This window comes from Lissotriton vulgaris, chromosome 5, assembly GCF_964263255.1.
Source record: "Lissotriton vulgaris chromosome 5, aLisVul1.2, whole genome shotgun sequence".
NCBI lineage: Eukaryota > Metazoa > Chordata > Amphibia > Caudata > Salamandridae > Lissotriton > Lissotriton vulgaris.
In genome coordinates, this window is record NC_141693.1 from 1,873,196,246 (window position 1) to 1,873,214,287 (window position 18,042).

Consider the following 18,042-nt stretch of genomic DNA (forward strand, 5'->3'; position numbering starts at 1 on the left):
TAAAGGGTCCGGTTTAACCTGAGGCAGCAGGTAGAGAAAGAGCTCTAGGACATTAAAAAAGGGGGGTTTCCCCATTAGTTATCACACCTAAGCCTAAGCAACCTAGGCAGACTGTGTGTTGATCTGAGGCTCCCTAACATAGCCATCCCGCGGGAGCAACACAGCACGCTGACCATGATGACATTGAGCAAACAGATGATGGATGGAATGCTGAACAAATTAAACATTCACTCCCAGTCACAGATTTGGGTCTAATCCATCATTTTTTGCTTACCACGCCACCCAGTTTAGACCCAGCCATATGTAAATCAGTCTTGACCCTGCTCCCCATGGGAACAGTCCAGCCTGAACTGCTAGTCCGGGTCCTCCCTGGACTGGAAACAAGTATCATGGGACTGGTTTTGGGGTATCATCTCCTCCTAAGCCAGGCTAGCCTGAATCCAGCGGCACAGTAAGCAGGAGACCCACGTCTGGGCATACCCCTCCCATTTAGGGCACAAAAGCAAAAAGAATAGTTGATTAACGGAATGCTAAAAAAATAAATCAATCACCCCCAATCGCAGATCTGGGTTTAATCCATCATTTTTTGGCTCAGCAAGCCACCCCAGTTTGGAACCAGCTATATGCAAATCCGCCTTAACCCTGCTCCCCTTGGGAACTGTAGAGCCCGAAATGCCAGGCCAGATCCTCCTTGGACGGGAAACAAGAATCCTGTGACTGATTTAGGGGTATCACCTTTCATCAGCCAGACTAGCTTGTTAGTGGCACAGTGAGCACGGAACCCAAATCTGGGTATACCCTTCTTACTTAGGGAGACAAAAGCAAAAGCAGATGATGGATGGAATGCTGAACAAATCAAACATTCACCCCCAGTTACAGATCTGGGTTTAATCCATCGTTTTTTGTTCACCATGCCACCCCGACATTGTGGCGGACCTCAATGGGACGCAACGGTTTTCATTTCTCAATTTGAAACTGAGCTATCACCAGCTGGAGCTGGAGCCTGCCAGCGGTAATGGCACCAGGTTCTCAATCAACATAGGCCTCGGAGGTACTGGAGGATCAATTTTGGCATCTCATCAGTAGCGGAGGTATTCCAAAATACCATCATGGAGACCCTCTCAGGGTTGGTCAGGGTGCTGAATATAAGTGAGGACATTCTGATCTTCTCTGAGAGCCTGGAAGATCACAACGTATGTTTGAGGACCATGCTGCAGGGCTGGCTGAGTGTGGACTGACACTGCATCAGAAGAGGTGCTAGTTCTACCAAAACTCCATCGAGATTTTTGGCTACATCGTTCCAAGTGATGGCTTGAGGGTGGACCCAAGAAAGGTTTAGGTCATCCAGAAAGCGACTATTCCACAGATTGCAACAGAAGTCAGGAGCTTTCTAGGCATGGCAACATACTACAGCTGGTTCATCCCAAACCTGGCCACCTTATCAGAGCCACTGAGGGTCATAAGCGTGGAAAGGTATACTCAGATGTGAGTCCCTTGCTCACTGCATCATCAGGATTCAAGCAAGCCGGGCCGAAGACGGCTGTAATGCCAGAAACCGGTCCCCGGAAGCTTGTTTCCTTCCCAGTATAAGAATTGGCTTGATAGTTTGGTCTGCCCTGTTCCCATGATGCACTGGGCCAGGGACAGACTAATTTGCATGTAGCCAGGTTCTGAGCTGGGATGGTGCAGTGAGCTAAAAAACGGTGATGGATCAAGCCCTGATCTGTTGACTGGGTATGAGTGTTCTGTTTAATTCAGATACTCTATCCATCACCACCCCCTTTTCTGAATCGTTTTGTCCACCATAAGCGTGGAAGGGTATACTCAGATGTGAGTCCCTTGCTCATTGCACCATCAGGATTCAAGCAAGCCGGGCCGAAGATGGCTGTAATGCCAGAAACCAGTCCCCGGAAGCTTGTTTCCTTCCCAGTATAAGAATTGGCTTGGTAGTTTGGTCTGCCCTGTTCCCATGATGCACTGGACCAGGGACAGACTAATTTGCATGTAGCCAGGTTCTGAGCTGGGATGGTGCAGTGAGCTAAAAAACGGTGATGTGTCAAGCCCTGATCTGTTGACTGGGTATGAGTGTTCTGTTTAATTCAGATACTCTGTCCATCACCACCCCCTTTTCTGAATCGTTTTGTCCACCATAAGCGTGGAAGGGTATACTCAGATGTGAGTCCCTTGCTCATTGCACCATAAGGATTCAAGCAAGCCGGGCCGAAGACGGCTGTAATGCCAGAAACCGGTCCCCGGAAGCTTGTTTCCTTCCCAGTATAAGAATTGGCTTGGTAGTTTGGTCTGCCCTGTTCCCATGATGCACTGGGCCAGGGACAGACTAATTTGCATGTAGCCAGGTTCTGAGCTGGGATGGTGCAGTGAGCTAAAAAACGGTGATGGATCAAGCCCTGATCTGTTGACTGGGTATGAGTGTTCTGTTTAATTCAGATATTCTGTCCATCACCACCCCCTTTTCTGAATCGTTTTGTCCACCACAAGCGTGGAAGGGTATACTCAGATGTGAGTCCCTTGCTCATTGCACCATCAGGATTCAAGCAAGCCGGGCCGAAGACGGCTGTAATGCCAGAAACCGGTCCCCGGAAGCTTGTTTCCTTCCCAGTATAAGAATTGGCTTGGTAGTTTGGTCTGCCCTGTTCCCATGATGCACTGGGCCAGGGACAGACTAATTTGCATGTAGCCAGGTTCTGAGCTGGGATGGTGCAGTGAGCTAAAAAACGGTGATGGATCAAGCCCTGATCTGTTGACTGGGTATGAGTGTTCTGTTTAATTCAGATACTCTGTCCATCACCACCCCCTTTTCTGAATTGTTTTGTCCACCATAAGCGTGGAAGGGTATACTCAGATGTGAGTCCCTTGCTCATTGCACCATCAGGATTCAAGCAAGCCGGGCTGAAGACGGCTGTAATGCCAGAAACCGGTCCCCAGAAGCTTGTTTCCTTCCCAGTATAAGAATTGGCTTGGTAGTTTGGTCTGCCCTGTTCCCATGATGCACTGGGCCAGGGACAGACTAATTTGCATGTAGCCAGGTTCTGAGCTGGGATGGTGCAGTGAGCTAAAAAACAGTGATGGATCAAGCCCTGATCTGTTGACTGGGTATGAGTGTTCTGTTTAATTCAGGTACTCTGTCCATCACCACCCCCTTTTCTGAATCGTTTTGTCCACCATAAGCGTGGAAGAGTATACTCAGATGTGAGTCCCTTGCTCATTGCACCATCAGGATTCAAGCAAGCCGGGCCGAAGACGGCTGTAATGCCAGAAACCGGTCCCCGGAAGCTTGTTTCCTTCCCAGTATAAGAATTGGCTTGGTAGTTTGGTCTGCCCTGTTCCCATGATGCACTGGGCCAGGGACAGACTAATTTGCATGTAGCCAGGTTCTGAGCTGGAATGGTGCAGTGAGCTAAAAAACGGTGATGGATCAAGCCCTGATCTGTTGACTGGGTATGAGTGTTCTGTTTAATTCAGATACTCTGTCCATCACCACCCCCTTTTCTGAATCGAGGGTCATAACACGAGCAGGCACCCCATGGGAATGGGAGCTGTAAGCAGATAAGGTTTTTAGGCAGGTGAAAGAGGCCATCCTCAGCGACGCCATGCTTTGATTCCCACTCGAGAACCTAGTTTGTTGTCTACACAAGCCCTGTTGACTGGGGAGGTGTGCTCCTACAAGAGCAACCGGAAGGCTCATGGGTTGCCGATCGCCTATGTGAGCAGGGCGCTCCCTGACACAGAGATACGACGCTCAAATTGAGCGGGAAGCTTTAGCTGTCCTGTGGGAATGTTGCCACTTCCACTTGCATCTATGGGGGCTTTAATTCAGAGTGGTAACCGATCACAAACCATTGGTTCCATTGTTTGAGGGATCTGCCAGGCTGGAGCCCCCAAGGATTCAGCAAAGGGCTATGCAGCTCCAGCTGTACTCTTTTGAAGTGATCTACCGCGCTAGGACAAATAACCCCCAGATTACTTGTCCAGGCGCCCATTGATGCAGGAGAGCCGAGAACAAACAGATGATGAGGAGGGGCCTGAGGAGTTCATACGGATGGTAGTATGCGAAGCGTGCCCAAAAGCTCTATCTAGCTAGGAGGTACAGGAAGCTACAGCACTGGATGAGAGGCTTGGAAGGCCATATAGGTGCTTTACAGGAAATAATGGAAGCACTTCCTCAATGGAGCCAAAGCGCTGACGCAAGCAGAGCAGGTCACGAGGAGCCAGCTTTGGCAAGTGAGGGACGAGCTAAGTACCAGCAAAGAAGGTTTACTCCTCAGGGGTCGGCAGATTGTGGTGCCAATGAGCCTCTGTGCCTAAGTGATCGACCTAACATACCAAGGACACCAGTGGGTGGTCAAGACAAAGACACGGTTGAGGGACAAGGTGTGGTTCCCTGGGATGGACACACAAGTAGAAGAGATGGTGTGATACTGCTATTCATGTGCAATAACCCGTGGGGAGCCACCGCCGGCTCCTGCGATCACAGAAGAGCCAATCCTGAGGCCATGGTCAAAGGTGAGCATGGACTTCTGGAGTTTCTCGGGCGGCTACCTCACAGCCGTGCTCATTAACTCCTTTTCGAAATTCCCTGTGGTAAAGATGGTGCAGTCAACTACGTTTTTCATAGGCAAATCAATGCTGGATAAAGTATTCGCTCTGTTTGGTCTACCTGAGGAGCTATAAACGGACAATGGGGGCCCGTTTCAGGGGCAGGAGTTCCAACAGTACCTGGCCTCCCTGGCAACATGACACCGGAAAGTGATGCCGCAGTGACCTCAAGTAAACAGGGAAGTTTAACTGTTCATGAGGACTTTGAACCGGGCCCTTAGGATTGGAATTGAGCAAGTAGAAGATGCTGCGTGTTGCCTGCATCACTTCCTGAGGGCCTATAGGCAGACCCCTCACAGTACCATCAACTGCACACCAACAGATCTGTTGTTACAGAGACCACTAAGAAACAGTCTCCCAACTGGCCCAGGATGGTAGCCAGCCACCTTAGATGTCCAAGGGACAAAGGAAAAGAGGAGAGCAACAAACATCTAGGCAAGCCTGGACAGAGGGGCCGCCATCCCACACCTCCATGGATGATCATGTCATAAGGAAGGACTGTCACCGGGGATGGACGTTCAGACCCCTTTTGAGACAGAACGTTGGCAAAAAGGGAAGCTTTGCAGTACCATGGTCACCGTCCAGCGGTGGCAGCACACTATAGTCAGATACGTATCATGGTTCAAAAAGGTGACCAACCCGTTGGTGGGCTTAGACAGGAAAGTTGAGGAAAGTTCTGACAGGGGGGAATGTTCTTTTGCGTCCTGTTCACCGGGGTGGTATGTACCTGCATGGTCCCAGGCCACCCAGGTGGCTGGAGCTTGTCACTCTCATCAGCTGGTGTCCAAGTACCAGTCCAGATTCAAGCATCCCTGGACACCCCTATGCAAGCATCCCTGGACACCCCTATGCCAGCACGTCGGATTGAAGGAGGGGCGCGAAGTTATAGGCGTGATCTTCTCCCAACGCGGCAACCAGCCAGCAGCTGAGAGACTTTGACATATTTGGATGGCCTAGCAGCCTGGGACATCTCAGTAAAAGTTGGACGGGATGGAGTTGCCTCTACTGTTGCAAGCTACATACACCCTGTGGGCTGGGCTCAGCCTGAAGGCTATAAATAAAAGGGCGAGTGGTTGCTCGTGACATCTGCCATAATGCAGATACAGAGAGCGCGTGTATTGCTTTATATTTCATGGTCTGCACATAGGACCGAGCACAGTATTCGCCAGGCTTCTAACACTACGCCATTGTCTGCTTTTTGTTCCTTTTTTCATGGCGCTCCTTAATCTTGACCTCCTCGCCCTATTCCTCACAGACTTTCAACATAAAGACAATTAAAGAGGATGAGCGCAAAGAGGCGCCAGATTTAGTCTCGCCCATGGCGCTCAGAGCAAAGGACAGCTCTGGAGAGATAGATTCGAAGACTGAGGGAAGGGGCTTGGGCAACACTCGTAAGTTTCGTCATGCCAATGGAGCAGCATTGCGTTGTATTGTAACATGGCGGAAGGCTGCTGGGCGACGGCTAGAGATGTGGTTTAGATACTGCGAGCTGTGCACGTGAACGTGCAGGGGCTGGAGCCGGCTCTGAGATCCAGCCCTGCACGTGTTATGTAACGCCGAGGCTGGAAGCGGGAAGGCGGGTTTGGGGTCTGCAGTGTACCCCGGCGGCCGGTAGGGGCAGCAGCAGCGCCAACTCCAGCCCAGCCAGACAGGGAGGAGCTATGAGAGCTTGAGTGCCTGCTATGAGGCCAGAAGGCCTGCAGGGGGCAGCAGCGGCACTCAGACCCGGGCAGGGAGGAGAGCGCCGCTGGCAGGGCTCCCGGAAGCCTGCAGGGGGCAGCAGCAGCAGCAGCAGCAGCAGCATCCCCCTTCACAGCCCAGACCAGGCTGGGAGGAGCGGGCGGGAGCTGGCAGGGCTGTCTCATGATCTCCTCTGCCCCTGACACACACTGAGCAGAGGAGGCTGGAAAGGGCGAGAAGAGCAGAAAAACAGCACTCTGCACCCCCGAATTTACGAAAGCAGCCCCAGTGGGGGCGGGATCTGGAGGAGGGGACCACCAGGGGTTCAAGGTGGAGTGAGGAGCCGGCCGGCGGGGGTGTTGGACTGGAGGCACCGGGCCGCCCTCTCCTGCAGCAGCCAGCCATGCAGCTTTGGTGGAGAGGGGGAGAGCAGGACTGCAGCTGAGCAGGGGCGGCAGCCCCCGGAGCTCCGGCTTGACCGGGCTGGCCTGAAGCCCCCCCACCCCTTCAAACCCTGAACCCCGTGTGCACTGGACCCGGCCACCGACAGCCCCTCTGGGACAGAGCAGGTAAGGACACGGCTCGTGAACCCGCATGACTTGGCGAGCAGGAGGCGGGGCAATGAAGGGTTAATGTTTATGTTGCGGGGGTGGCAGGGGCGTGGCACGTGCGCCTAGGAGCTGTCCCTTAGTAGCTCAGAGGGGGCGGACGTGTGTTTGTGTGTGTCTGGGGGGCTGCGGCGGTTTCACAGCTTTGGGGTGTCTGACAGCAAGGGGAGACGCGTCTGGCCACTCGTGAGTGTTTCTGACAGTCCTGGGGAGGGTGTGTGTGTCAGCTTTTGGGGGCCTGAGCTGCATTTGGGGTGTTAAAGTTCTGAGAGTCATTTCCGATAACTCTGAGCGGGGCCAGGCTGATGTGGGAGGTTTGACACTTTTAAGAAGGAGGCCGTTCCAGAGGGTGCCTTGCTAGTGTCTTTTTTAATAGTTTTTATCTGACATCTCGGAGCGGGGGTCTTGTGTCTGTAGGATGGGGTCTCATAAGGAACGGACTGGGGTCTCATAGCTACGGACTGAGGGCGCGCGTGGTCCTGGACTCTAGCACGGGGGAGCTGACATAAATGACGGGGCAGGGGCAATGGGAATTGAGTGACAGGGAGTCTGACATTTATGAGAAGGGTCTGGCATGCTGGTTGGGGAGGGGGCTTACGGCGAAGGGGTTGAGTGTTTTGGAGGCACTGGCGGGGAAATCGGGGCCCTTGAGATCCCTGGAAAAAGACAGCTCAGGGTAGGGGTGGTCTGGCAGATCTGTGGCGCGTCTCCAAGCTCTGCCCACGGTGCAGTGTGCGGCAGCTCCTAGAAGCGGCTGACAGCTCCTGGAAAGAGCGAGGAGGAGGGGTTGGCGGTGGCAGGCGCGATAGAAGGCTGACAGCTGTAGAAGAATTAAAGTGCGACCGCTCTGTTGGGGTCGGACAGATCAGGACGAGGTTTCTTTAAACCGTTTCGGAGCAGGCGTAGGCATGGCCAGGCGGCTCCAAGAGGTTGGAAGGGGAAGCCATTCTCGTGTGTACTGTACTCTGCACTGTTTACAGGGCAGCCCTCCTCGGTTTCCCGACCCCGCCCCGGACTGCCAATTCTTGGTAAAAGTCCGAGCTCTGGTGTAGGTAGTTTAGCCATACCCCCGTGTCAGCATCGCGATTTCATTGCGTTGATTTAAATGACCACCCCAGTGCAGTATGGGAGTTGTAGTTCTTTACTTTGGCTTTAGAATGTTTTCTAAGAAGCCGAGGACTTGAAAGCGGTATTCTGTGGGTAGCAGGAGTGGCGCCCTTGGTGTAAGCGCGAGCACATGGCGTGCTTGGTAGCATGTGTAAATTGATGCCTCGTGTCACGCATGTAACCGGGCCATGGCGTGTATGTGGGTTCGGTGAACGGTGGTGGCAGGGGCTACAATCCCCAAGTGGCCGATATAAATGAACTGGACACACACATGATATTTCAGATGGATCGGACACTCGCGTGACTCCAGGGGGAGACCGGGATACGTGGAGCGTGAGAAAGGGCTCAGACACATATAGATTAGTCATACTAGACAGGACCACCGTCCGGGGCGAACCCACGAGGCACAGCAGAGGAACTGAACACAAACTAGGTGTAAAGGGATTAAACACGCTCACATAAACACAACTCGAACACACGGAGGCTGTGCAGCAGGATACTACGCACAAAGCGGGAGTTGGGGCAGGGTTGCCTCTCTGAACGGTGCTGCACAGAAGTTCACACTCGCCTGTTTGTGCCCCTGTATATCTGTCAGAGCATGGCCCGCTGTCTCTTTTGATCGCCTATTCCCTGCCTCTCTCACACGGTTTCTCTCTCACTTCGCTTCCCCTCTCTACTCGGACTCCAACTCTGTCTCCGTCACATTTTCTCTTTTCCCCTTTCTCTGTCACACTTCGTTAATCTCTTTCTCAGCTTCCTTTCACTTCTCTCTCCCCCCTCCTCTCTTTTTTTCTTATCACACACTCGTTGCCCATTCGCTCGCCCTGCCTGTCTTTTCCGTCTCCCTCTGATAAGTAATGGCAGAGGAAAAACTAAAAGTAGAAAATTCGATCATCTAGAGAGACAAGATATGACAGTGACATCAGTCGAGATATTTCATATGAATTGGAAACCAAACTAAAGAGGGGCGGCTTCGAGCGGCGAGTCTCTCCCGCCTCTCTACCGTCGCCTGGGGCGGTAGCGCCGCTGCCTGCGCCGGCCTTCAATGTCACAGTTGTTCGAAGCGGCCTTTGAACTTTCCCGCCCATTCTATGTTCGCCTCTTGACCCCACTCATGTCCCGAGCTCGAAGTGAGGCTTCCCTGACAGTCAATCACACTAACGCAGCAGGGCCAGAGCACTTCACAGCAGGCGGCTGCACTTATACAGAAGTACAAGCACTTCACAGCAGGCGGCTGCACTTATACAGAACAGTACAACCACTTCGCAGTTGGACTGTTGCACTTATAATGAACAGTACAAGCACTTCGTAGCAGGGCTGCTGCACTTACACTTAACAGAACAAACACTTCCCAGCAGGACTGCGAGTCTGCGACACCGTTTTACTGAACAGGAGAGGCAAGCGCTTCACAGTAGAGCTGTTGCACTTATACTGAACGTGGAAGCAGGTCAGAGTAGCTGCATTAATAAATGACAGAACACGGTTGAAAGCAGAGCTGCTGCAGTTATACTGAACAGTAAAAGCACTTCACCTCAGTGCTGGGACACTTACTCAAAACAGTACAAGCAGAGCTGCTACATTAATAGAAGTCTGTTTACACTGTTCACTGTAGGGCTGCAACACTCACACTGATCAGTGCAACTACTTTAGGGCAGGCCTGTTGCATTAATGAAGGACAGTGAAAGCACTTCACAACAGGACCCCGGGACTTTTACAGTACACTACAAGCACTTCACAGCAGAGCTGTTGCATTAATAAAAGGTAGTACAGATGTGCAGCACTTTTGCAGAACAGTACAAAGAGCCCATAGCTGCACTAATATACTTATAATTAAGAAGAATACCAGCACTTCACAACTGGATTACTGCACATATCATTAGGAATACCAGCACTTCATAGCATCGTTGCTACACATATCATTAAGAATACCAGCACTTTATAGCACTGTTGCTACACATATTAATAAGAATAGTAGCACTTCACAGCAGGGTTGCTATACATTATTAAGAATACCAGCACTTCACAGCAGGGTTGCTACACATATTATTAAGAATACCAGCACTTCATAGCAGGGTTGCTACACATATCATTAAGAATACCAGCACTTCACAGCAGGGTTGCTACACATATTATTAAGAATGCCAGCACTTCACAGCAGGGTTGCTACACATATTATTAAGAATACCAGCACTTCATAGCAGGGTTGCTACACATATCATTAAGAATACCAACACTTCATAGCTGGGTTGCTGCACATTACAACAATACCAGCACTTTACAGCTGGTTTGCTGCACATATTAAGAATACCAGCACTTCACAGCCAGGTTGCTGCGCATATTATTAAGAATACCAGCACTTCACAGCCAGGTTGCTGCACATATTATTAAGAATACCAGCACTTCACAGCCAGGTTGCTGCACATATTATTAAGAATACCAGCACTTCACAGCCAGGTTGCTGCACATATTATTAAGAATACCAGCACTTCACAGCCAGGTTGCTGCACATATTATTAAGAATACCAGCACTTCACAGCCAGGTTGCTGCACATATTATTAAGAATACCAGCACTTTACAACCAGGTTGCTGCACATATGATTAAGAATACCAGCACTTCACAGCTGGGTTGCGACACATATCATTAAGAATACCAGCACTTCACAGCTGGGTTGTGACACTTATCATTAAGGATACCAGCAGTCCACAGTAGGGTTGCTGCACATATCATTAAGAATAGACGCACTTCACAGAATAGCTGCTGTGCTGCACATATTAAGAATAACAAAAACAACACCATCAACTGCTGACCACAAGTTCAGCACATCAAGTCCCAAGTTTTCATAAGCATTAAGAGACTTGTGCAGCCACTTCCAGAGTTTGACGCAGTTAAGCTCTACTGGGGACTAGAAACGTAATCCTTATACGAAAAGGAAGGTAGATCAAAAACAAAGTAAATGTTCTCCAAACTTGTCCGAATAGTATCCTTTTATTGTTCTTGATAGTAAAACATGGGTATCAGCCAACGCATTTCGTTCCACTGAGGGAACGACATCAGGGCTGAAAACATATATCTATAAGATATAACGTAAGTCTCTAACAACCAAAATAAAATTACATATATAAACATACAAATAAGACACTCATAATACAATAACAAACAACGACTCAAACTAAATTCTCAGTTTGAGTCGTTGTTTGTTATTGCATTGTGTGTCTTATTTGTATGTTTATATATATATATAATTTTATTTTGGTTTGTGGAGACTTACGTTATGTCTTATATATATGTTTTCAGCCCTGATGAAGTTCCCTCAGTGGAACGAAACGTGTTGGCTGATACGATATTATTAAGAATTCCAGGACTTCACAGCAGGGTTGCTCCACAAAGTATTAATCATATCAGCACTTCACATCAGGGTTGCTGCACATATTAACCCCTCCCATGCTGGTGACGGAACCGCTCCGTCACCAGCCTCGGTCACGCTGTGCTGGTGACGGAGCGGTTCCGTCACGGCCCGCTCAGCGCGCCTGCGTGGCGTTGATTTTGCGCCTGCGCTGGACGTTCCTTTGAGTGGGCGGGGCCGTGACGGAACCGCTCCGTCACAAGCACAGCGCGCCCAAGGCTTGTGACGGAGCAGTTCCGTCTCGAGCATGGGAGCGCCGCGCAGCCCTCCCTCCCCTCTAGCACTGCGGCGGAATTGTTGCTGCAGCAAAGGGGTTAAGAATACCAGCACTTTACAGCAGGGTTGCTGATCATATGATTAATTATATCAGCACTTCACATCATGGTTGCTGCACATATGATTAAGAATACCAGCACTGCACAGCTGGGTTGCTGCACATATTATTAAGAATAGAAGCACTTCACATCAGGGCTGCTGTGCTGCACATATTATTAAGAATACCGCACTTCACAGCAGGGTTGCTGCACATATCATTAAGAATACCAGCACTTAACAGCGTGGCTGCTGTGCTGCACATATCATTAAGGACCCGAGCAATCCACAGCCGGGTTGCTGCACATACCATTAAGTATATCAGCACTTCACAATAGGGTTGCTGCGCATATCATTAAGTACACCAGCACTTCACAGCAGGGTTGCTGAACATATCATTAAGAACACCAGCACTTCACTGCAGGGTTGCTACACATATCATTAAGTACACCAGCACTTCACTGCAGGGTTGCTGAACATATCATTAAGTACACCAGCACTTCACTGCAGGGTTGCTGAACATATAATTAAGAACACCAGCACTTTACAGCAGGGTTGCTACACATCATTAAGTAACCAGCACTTCACTGCAGGGTTGCTACACATATCATTAAGTACACCAGCACTTCACTGTAGGGTTGCTGAACATATCATTAAGTACACCAGCACTTCACTGCAGGGTTGCTGAACATATCATTAAGTACACCAGCACTTCACTGCAGGGTTGCTGAACATATAATTAAGAACACCATCACTTTACAGCAGGGTTGCTACACATATCATTAAGTAACCAGCACTTCAAGGCAGGGTTGCTGCACATATCATTAAGTACACCAGCACTTCACAGCAGGTTTGCTGCACATATCAAGAATACCAGCACTTCACAGCAGGTTTGCTGCACATATCAAGAATACCAGCACTTCGCAACCGTGTTACTGCACATATCATTAAGCATATCATCCGTTCACAGCATGGCCGCTTCACTTCTACTAACCGTTGCAGCTGTGCAGGTAAGGGCTTTAGTAGCTGCAGGGTGGTAGGGAGGTTCCTTCGGACCTTTGCTGTTCTGTCACATTCATTTATTTAATTGCTATTTGTGGCCTTCTTGACTTTGATATGAGAGTGGAAGGTCTCTGCACAGAAGCTAACAACCACCAGAAAGGGAAAGGCACACCTAGCTAAAAGATGATGCCTATTGGTTCCAAGAAGGCACATTCTGTGACCGAGAGAGAGCAGAAAAAAATGAAAAATGGACAAAAATCAGAAGAGAGAGAGGAAAACAAGCGAGTGAAAGGAAAATAAATAAACCTAGAAGCAATGACAAAGTTAATAAGGAAAGATTATACTTTTGCATGGAGAAAAAAGCAGAAAAAGAAAGCAAAATAGAAGAAAGGTAATGGAAGTAAAATAAGCCTCGAAAAAGAAAATTTAATAATTAAGAAGGCAAAACTAAAGAATTAGAGAGCTGCAAACAAAAGACAGGACGATGAAAGGCAGAGAGGAGAGAAGGAATAACAGATGAGAGATGACACGATGGAAGGAGAGAGGTGGGAAAAAAGTGAAATGACATGCAATCTAGGATAAAGAATGAAAAATAAATAAGTAAAGGAATAAAAAACAGTAAGACTGGAAAAAGCGGCGGTTGTACTTATAATGAATAGTACAAGCACTTAGCAGCAGGGCTGTTTAATTAATAATGAACAGTACAAGCACTTCGCAGCAGGGCTTTTTCATTAATAAAGAGTACTACAAGCACTTCACAGCAGGGATGCAGAATTAATAATAAACACTACAAGTACTTCACAGCAGGACTGCTTTACCTATATTGAACGGTACAAACACTTTACTGCAGGGCTGCTGTATTTATACTGAACACTACAGTCACTCCACAACAGGGCTGCTGCACTTATAAAGATTATCAGCATTCACAGCAGTGCAGATATGTTTGACTTCCAGCACTTAATGATGATCTGTCGTATTTATAATTACGTGCACTAGCAATTCATAGATGGACTTCTGTATAAATAAATAAAAACACCAGCACTTCAGGGCAGGCCTGTCATGTTTATGAAGGACAATACTCACTTTACACACACACACAGCGCCTGGTAATGGGCAGTAAGCGCAATTTAAATACAATTGCAAAACAATACATAACTTTACAGAAGGTCTGCTGTACTAATGAAGGAAAGCACTAGCACTTCGTAGGACAAGTGAAGGAAAGTGCACACACTTAAAAAAAAGTGTTAGCCACTGTTATAAGAGTACCAGTTTTTCGCAGAAGCGCTGATATACTTATGATTCGCAGCACTATCATCAGGGTTGCTCTGTTTATCAAGGACAGTAACTTGCGCTTCCCAGCAGGACTACTGTATTTATAAAGAACAGTACACGCACTTCTCGGCAGGGCTACTGTATTTATAAAGGACAGTACACGCACTTCCCAGCAGGGCTGCTGTATTGAACAAGCATTTACAATGCAATGGTTTTGCCTTTGTTAAAGTTAGAGCTATTGGCATTGCTCTTGACATTATTTTTATTTATGTTTTTTTTAACATAAATAAATGGCATTGTCATTTACAATGCCACTAGCTTTCTCTCGCAAATGACACACACAAACACACACCCCCACACAGAGCCCCCCCCACACAGCTACACAGAGCCCCCCACACACACAGCCACACAGAGCCCCCCACACACACAGCCACACAAAGCTTCCTACACACACAGCCACACAGAGCCCTCCACACACGCCCACACAGCACAAGCAGGCAACAGGGGCACACGGAGGCACAAGCAGGCAACAGGGGCACACAGAGGCACAAGCAGGCAACAGGGGCACACAGAGGCACAAGCAGGCAACAGGGGCACACAGAGGCACAAGCAGGCAACAGGGGCACACGCAACAGGGGCACGAAAACGGAGGCACAAGCAGGCAACAGGGGCACGAAAACGGAGGCACAAGCAGGCAATAGGGGCACGAAAACGGAGGCACAAGCAGGCAACAGGGGCACGAAAACGGAGGCACAAGCAGGCAACAGGGGCACCCAGAGGCACAAGCAGGCAATAGGGGCACACAGAGGCACAAGCAGGCAATAGGGGCACACAGAGGCACAAGCAGGCAACAGGGGCACAAGCAGGCAACAGGGGCACGAAAACAGGCACAATCAGGCAACAGGGGCACGAAAACTGAGGCACAAGCAGGCAACAGGGGCACACAGGGGCACAAGCAGGCAACAGGGGCACACAGAGGCACAAGCAGGCAACAGGGGCACACAGAGGCACAAGCAGGCAACAGGGGCACACGGAGGCACAAGCAGGCAACAGGGGCACGAAAACTGAGGCACAAGCAGGCAACAGGGGCACGAAAACTGAGGCACCAGCAGGCAACAGGGGCACACGGAGGCACCAGCAGGCAACAGGGGCACACGGAGGCACAAGCAGGCAACAGGGGCACACGGAGGCACAAGCAGGCAACAGGGGCACACGGAGGCACAAGCAGGCAACAGGGGCACACGGAGGCACAAGCAGGCAACAGGGGCACACGGAGGCACAAGCAGGCAACAGGGGCACACGGAGGCACAAGCAGGCAACAGGGGCACACGGAGGCACAAGCAGGCAACAGGGGCACACGGAGGCACAAGCGGGTTGGGGTTGGAATCTTCATGCATTTTTATGCATAGTTTGTTACCGGTCATTGTCTGATGAGGAGTGGGCACCGCTAACTGTAGTTTATGCCCAAACAGCTCTGGAAAATGCGTGGATGAGAATAAGGGAATACCATAGGATAAAGTGAACTTCAATAATGTGCTGATGTGAGAAATAAGCGAAGAAATAACTCCTTTAAAAAAACACTAAAAGCCCTGGTAGGACCAACACGTGGTTGACAGCTGCATTTCCCTGCCAAATACTAATAAAGAGCGAGCCAGGTAATTGGATTCCTAGTCAAACCCCATAAGTAAACATTAACACTGTGTTTAGCAATCACAAGTAGTTATTTCTTTCTCATGAGAGTTCTTTAAAGAAAATCGCAGAGGACACAGTATTTGTCACGCACAGAGCTGAAAATGCGTTGTTATGAAAGAGTAACACCAGGCAGGCGCAGGAAAGATAGCAACAACAAAAAAATTAAATAAAAAAACCATAGGAGCGGTTTAATCCGGGCAACTCATACAGAGAGAAACAAAAGCCTGTTCGCCTGGGCAGAGACGATAAAGTCCAAAGCAAGGGCTTATGTGTGTGTAGGTTCAATGAAACAAGCGCCTTGAGAAGTTGGGAAATGTGTGTTCGGCTCTAGTTGGAGTCACCCACCCCACTGCAAACAACTCTGGAGGGCCGGGGGAGGGCTGCTGTCTGTCTGTGAGGAGAGAGGTCACATGACAAGAGCCAGAGACACAAAGGCCCGTCCGAGACTCCAAGGAGGGAGGGAGCGGGGCTGGCAAAGGTGCAGGCAGAGGGCACGCTTCTCTCTGCCGCCTGCCTGAGAGTTATGAACACCGCAGCACGTGACCAGCTAGCTCCATATTTGAATATATATCTTCAGCACCAGACAGGTGTCTGAGGGAAATAATTCACCTGTAGAAATAAAACGTAAGGGGGAGCGGGCAAGATGGCTGGGAACTCCGTGCGTTTCTGAATTTACTTCCGTTGCACTGAGGGGCATTTTGTGAGGCAGAAGGGAAAAGATGTAAGTGTTCACCGAAAGTAGAAATGTGGCACTTAAGTAGGAAGACTGCCTTTATAAACATGGAGGGGAGTTTTTAGCAAACTCAGAGATGCCTACTCGCCTCCGTCCGAAACAAAAGACGTGGCAAAGAGAAACTAAACCAGTGGCCACCCAATTCAGTGCAGTTTGAGTAACTTGAGGGGAAAAGGCGCTATTTTATTAAAAAGCAGTCCCCACAGCAAGTTCTGTCTAACACTCCAGGAGCACACTGCACAAAGCCTGTGTCTCTAAAGTAGGGTTCGCACCCCTCACTGACAGCGTCCAGCGCCGTGTCCGTCAAGCTCCAGACCCGGTGACCACCCCCTCCCCCAGCCCCGTTCCTTCCTTACCTTCAGCCGTCATCGGATGACCCGCTTCCGATGTGTTGGCAAAACCAAACTCCAAGCTGGCGAGTGAGTATTTACAGGTGGCTGCAGAATGTGCGGAGCCGGGGCATAACGTGGACACAATAATCTACCGCCACAACCTGTCTCCACATTCAAACACTCCGAGCAGCGGGCGGCGCGCAAATCCCGGCACTGGACTCCCGGGAATGGAGCCAGGACGACGCAGCTGGCTGACCGGGGCCTCCCCGCCCCCTGCTCTTCCCAAACCAAGAGTGCCCCCCGCAATGCTGTTCAAGGGCAGCTCCACGGGCATTTGGCAAATCCTCGCACTCTGTGTGGGGCTAGTGCAAGATTTATAGCTATTTGTCTGCTAAAACTTTCTTTTTATTTTCTTGCCAACAACGTGTCTGTCGCTCTTGTAAGTTGAGGTGGGTTTGGTGCGGAAATAGTTTTTTGCAACTTTACACGAGAAATAAATCCCGAATATAGCCTTTCCCTTTACACGTGAAACAGACGGGGTTATTTTAAGGGAACGCATGTACAGCGAGATTTTATCTCCCTTTGGATTCTGTTTAATTATTACATGTCTTTCATTAGCACTGTATGCGGAGGAAATATATTTTTTTGGGGGGGGGCGGCGAGATGCTGAATGGCATGCGTGGCCTGCAGAATCGTTTATTTTGTTGAACACGAAAAATGTGCCTCCTCTGTCTCTTAAATTAAATATGTATCATCTACTTCAGAGCTTCGTTGGGGCCATGCCCCAGAGTGTTGCTACGTGACCTGCACAGGAGAAACGGCACTGCGGGAACAGGGCGGCCCAGGCAGCTGTAGGGGGGCGGGAACGGGAGCCGAGGCAGCGGTAGGGGGCGGGAACAGGGCCGGGGAGACACGGAGAGCGGGAGAGGGGGTGGGAACCGGCAAACATTTCGCTCACCTTCCACACCCGACGCTTGAGCAGTGCCTCCGCTGCAAACACTCGCTCCCCAACAGCCGAGAGCTCCATGTCCGTCCCGTTCCCTACAGTGCCGGCAATGCCGGACCAGACACGGGGGCGTTCCCGGCGTCGCGTGACGTCGGCAAAAGCCAAAGAATGTCGGGAACGCCCCCGTGTCTGGTCCGGCATTGACGGACAGGCCCCTCGTCCAATGGCAAGGCTCCGTTTACGGAGCCAGCCAATCAATGACGAGGGCCGAACCAAAGCCACACTACTGTTCTCATCAGGTTTTCGCCTGCGCCGAAAAAGATGCGCAGAGCGCAT

General features: G+C 50.0%; 1 protein-coding gene and 1 long non-coding RNA gene across 4 annotated transcripts in view; one reads left to right on the forward strand and one right to left on the reverse strand.

The window, feature by feature from the left end:
* Positions 1-6,349: 6,349 nt before the first annotated feature.
* The window catches only part of THRA (thyroid hormone receptor alpha), a 789,997-nt gene continuing 778,304 nt past the window's right edge, over positions 6,350-18,042 (forward strand). The window contains exon 1 of one of the 3 annotated variants that reach the window (XM_086924372.1): positions 6,350-6,866. The gene's annotated coding sequence lies outside the window, so the exon portion shown is untranslated. Of the gene's footprint in view, positions 6,867-7,038; positions 7,092-18,042 lie in introns of those variants that run through there. The other 2 variants (XM_086924374.1, XM_086924373.1) reach the window with 2 other exon arrangements.
* On the reverse strand, positions 10,670-13,319 carry LOC147717574 (uncharacterized). Its single transcript, XR_015295812.1, has 3 exons — positions 12,485-13,319; positions 11,839-12,354; positions 10,670-10,771 (listed from the first exon to the last, which is right to left on the reverse strand). It is a non-coding gene; the product is annotated as an uncharacterized LOC147717574 (long non-coding RNA).